The following is a 5,000-nucleotide window of genomic DNA, read 5'->3' as shown; positions in this document are numbered from 1 at the left end:
AATTATCATGAAAGCAAAATACATCTTTCGCTCTTTACACAGCATCTTTTGTTAAATTTATAGAAGAGCGATGAAAGCCGGCCCCAACCGAAACGAAGATAAATCGGTGATGTACATGATGTATGTATGTATGTATGTATGTATGTATGTATGTATGTATGTATGTATATATATGAAGTTTTGAAAGGACCAAGGACGGACAACCCCTGGAAGACATTTTTCATTGGGAGAAAAACGTTTTATGCCCTGAGCGGGATTTGAACCCACGTCCCCCTGATTACCGGTTGGGTGTGATCACCACTACACTATCAGAGCAACCATGCTGGCTACATGGCCAATCTGGAATCCATTTGTGATCCTCCTGGGGGGTAGGGATGCGCTGTTGGCTCGAGAGACCTTCGCAACTTGCATACAAATTGTCCTCTTCTCTCTCGTCCGCCTGTGAATCATCGTTCTGGTTGATCCAGCGTCATCTAGTTGGGGAAAAACATGGGCCTGCGATGACCACGTAACAGGCCCGTAGCTGGAGTATTTCAAGGGGGATTCGTATCCATTTGTCTATCGAAAAACGTTTAGCTTAGGGTGGGGGTAGGGAAGAAAAAGCGCTTTTAATCAAACGTCAGTTTGGATCGCTCTAGTATTGTAAGTCCCTTAATTCCCTACTATATAAAAAGCTAGAGCATTATTGGTATAACACTAACAGTCCGTATCACAACAAGGGGCCACAGTAACATTGAGTGTGACAGCAAATTTGATAGCTCTACGATTCACGGATGCATGGTAGCAAAATGCTCCACCACTTCTTTAAGGTCTATTTGCATGTCATGCATAAGTGCAAGTGATGCTAATCTGTTCTCGCTCATGGTGCATCGCATATTGGTGTTTAACCTTCGCATCGCGCTGAAGGACCTTTCGCACTCGCAGCTAGTTACGGGCAAAGTGGATAGTATTTTGAGCAGAGTGAATATGTTGGGAAATTCATCCTCGTCGCATTGCTTCAAGGCTTGGCACACGAGCCCGGGAGCTCTTCCTACTCTGCATACTTCATTCTCCACCGCCGAAATTCTGCTGGGAAGAGCTGTGGAGATGGAAGATTGTCCCTGTACATATCCACCACCACTTGTAACTCTTGCGACTTCGTTTGATTCTCGTTCATTACAGAGGGAACCAAAGCAAGCAGCCTTGAGGCTTGGACGGTGACGGCATCGAAGCGCTCTTGTAGCTGCAAAATGATGTGATCAAGAAATGGAGCAGCCACGTTGATCCGATAATAGTCCTTTGCTGTTAGAGCAGGAGCGTTGGTGCGATGACGTTGCCTGCCAGCAACTCTGGGAGCTGTTGGCGTCACTCCCACCTTAGCTGCCATTGCCATTGCCATTGCCTTCTCATACGCATCATCATACATCTCGTCCATATCGGCGCGCGCGACTTGAGCACACTCGAAACCATCGTGAAAGCCTTGAAAATATCATTGCTCTTCCGTTGCAACTTCGTTGTTAGAGCACTCATGTGCAACAGGTAGAGGTATCCAATGACAAACGTCACGACAAATTCAAAGTTCGTAATGGCTTGAAGTAGTCCAGAGGCATCCTAGTGGCTGTGTTCCAGCATCCATAGACCTGGATTCGACGGTCGTCGTGGTGTAGATTATGTGCCATGACTTCCAAAACATACACGACATACTCGAAGGATTCATAAAAATGCTCGTACACTTCAGACCTCTATTCCCATCTGGTCGTACAAAGAGTTATAAGAGGCTTTTTCCGAAAACATAACAGTGAAAACAACAAATACTTTATTTTGAATAGGCTAGCGCAAGCTCAATCCTGACAATCCTGACAATCCAAGAGTCGGCGCTCGCTTAGGTCGGCAACAGCAAAAAAAAAAAAAAAAATCTTGCGCTGTTGGCTCGAGAGATACAAGTTACGAAGTTATGTATGTATGATGTACAGAGAGCAGGCAAAAAAGTGCTTCACCCTGGAAAGCCCGCTTAATGACATTAAACAGCTCAGAGAAAATTCATTTGCCCCTTGATTTGCTTGCCTTTTAAAATAAAAATTCATCAGATCCTACGCCTGCTCAAGAGACGTCACTAATGGTTTTTTTTTCCAGAAAGTAAATCCTTTTTTTTCCATATTTAACAATCGACAATAAACTACAAAAATTTTACAAGGATCAGTTCAGACAACACAGTGCATATTTCAAAACTGATCTAACCTTGAGACATTTCACACATGCATGCTACATTGTACTTGATGAGTTTGAACAAAATCTTTAGAGCATAGACAACTAGGAAACATCCCTGAAAGGGGCATTCCACAAAATTAATATTTTCAGCTGTATAGCAAGAAGTTCACTCTAGCATTATCTGCCGACTGGCCTTGGTGGTATTATCGTAAAAAGATGATTGTATATTATTAAGTAGATGGAATCCAGTCATCAGTATAATACACATATGCAAGGGCTATTCCATGTGGGTCTCAATGCTTAAGAAGATGTTTGTTTTTAATTTTAATTTTTTCTTTGACAAATTGTCATTGAATGTGTTTGGAGGTGTTCTGGCATGTAAACTAAAACCATTTTCGACGTCACTACATGTATCTGAAGCATTACTGGGTTGGCAGCTCATTGGATCAAAAGCATTCGCAAAGTTTGCGTGCAGGTGCAAACAACATGCATTTGTGATCTTTTTGCTTGAATATGTTGTCCCCATTTTGTTTTATCAGTACAAAATTTAAAGAAGTGGCATCTTAAAGTTCTGTGCTGGTCCAAAAAGTTCATAAGTGAAAAAAAAGTTAAGGACTGGTATTCAGTTCTAAGAAGAAACTGAAAAGTTTGACAATGTGAAGAGTACTAAAGAAGCTGCTTAAAACTCAACAGCATTGTCTGGATTTCTCAGTGACTTTATCCAGTCTTTTGTTCCACACTACCAACATGGACAAAGTGAACTCAATAAGATTATTGTGGTTTATTGCTGAGAAAAAAAGGCTGAATTTCTTCTCGCTCCTTTTAGAGCTAATATTTCACAAAACTGCCGCAAATAATACCAGGTGGATCCATCTGCCTAAGGACAAAAAACAAAAGGTAATGTTATTGTCCATGAGATGCATATTACAATGCTACAATCTACAATATCATAATAATATTATTATTTTTCTAGACACAGGAAACTGCACATGTCAGTTTTTATGGGGGCTTTGAAAATTAGTTCAAAAAGTCATTCTTATTACACAACCAAGACAAAGAAAACATGATGAGCTAAGCATATAAACATACTATAAACCACACATAAACCAATGATCCTCAACTGTTTGCCTAAACACATGTTCTTAGATTTGAGTCTAACCATAATTTTGCCTTGGACGTTGGGTTGAACACAGATTTGCAAATAATAGCCAGTCAAGGGGGAAAGCAAAATACCATCTTCCTAGTTTTGAAATAGATGTTGACACCAAGTGTGTTGCATTATTACAGTAATGATAAATCATTATTATTTGGAGATTGTGAAACCTAGACTACAATTAAGTCGCTCGGGTGCCACTTCAAGCAGTATTTCCCAGTCAATAATCCTAGGATTAACAAGAAGCAGGGCCTGGACATTACACTTTTATTTAGCAAATTGTTGTTTTCCTCATATATGGATGCTCCATTAATTAACAGGCCAACAGTCTCCCGAACATGGGTGTATCAGTTGACTGCACAGGGTATTTTGGTGGGCAAGTATTTATGATTCTGTAATCAAGCCTCACTATGGCAATAAACAATGTTATTGATCACACTACTGTGCAACTAGAACTTCTTCTGAGAGGCCAGTCTTGCAACCAATTTACCTTTTCATTGAAGAAATGCCCTGAGACAGGGACAAAGAACTTCAATATTTACTATGTAGTCCTGCCCAGTTCTTGTGTTCATTCCAACTTCACAAGTTGACAAGGTGTTTTCTATTAGACAGCTGCCTTTATGAGGGCAGTCAGGGTTAAGTGGCTATTGCAGAGTGGCAGCACTCTAATTGAACTGCTGCCTTGGTTAAAGGAGAAGGTTGACAACTTTCAAATAATGCTCTTAGAATATGTTACGTTTAATTAACGCATTGTAAATAAATTATAATCGATTGTCAAGGTGATTTCAGAAAACCCTGCCCAAATTATCTTGTTGATGAAAACTGTAGAGATTGCATGGGCAATACCCTAGTGTGCAAACTTAACCAAACGTTGTGAGTACTTAATGCTTCAAAAACAAATATGGAACACTCACCGTAGCCTCCGTTAGTTTCTGCAGCGCATATTCCCAAACAATTTAACTGGGTTTGGATCTCATGGCCCAAACATTCCACACAAATATGTTACATCTGATGTGTCTCCTTAAATTAAATCACCATGATCTCACTTCCAAAATTCACACCGTCAAGAGTTATAAAGTGACACAGGCAGAAGACGAGATCAAACGATCGAAATGCACACTTTGCGTTCATTTGCACGATTTGTGCTCTCTCACGATTTGTGCAGTCGTTTTTCAGCTCTGTCACTCTTTTCTTCATTTCCTATAGTACCTATCTTTCCTCATTGCGTTAATTTGCAAAGTAACAAGTTATACATTAGGTGACATTGTATAGTTTTCATTACTTTTTATGGCTTACCTCACAGCACAGTTTACAACTTGCTACTGTATTGGCAACTTCTCAGTAGTAACAGTGATGAGCAACCATTTTCCTAGAAGCTTTTCAAGGACAATAATATATATAGATAATTATAAGAAAATATAAGAATTGTCTTATGGTTGGAGGCAGGCTAGGTGCACATTAAAATTTTAAATGCGCAATTGAGAAGTTGAACTTGCAACTATCTGAAACAACTTTATTCAATGGTCAGAGCAGGACTTCAAATCAGAAATTCCAATACATTGCAAGTCCAGCACCTTACACGTTCTACCTCCTTATCTCTAATAATAATGATGCGGCTCAACAAGGTCAAGCCAAAAGCATACTATGGCACCTGAGGCTC

Source organism: Montipora foliosa, chromosome 6 (genome assembly GCF_036669935.1).
Source record: "Montipora foliosa isolate CH-2021 chromosome 6, ASM3666993v2, whole genome shotgun sequence".
Taxonomy (NCBI): domain Eukaryota; kingdom Metazoa; phylum Cnidaria; class Anthozoa; order Scleractinia; family Acroporidae; genus Montipora; species Montipora foliosa.
Note: the sequence above shows the minus strand (reverse complement) of the source record.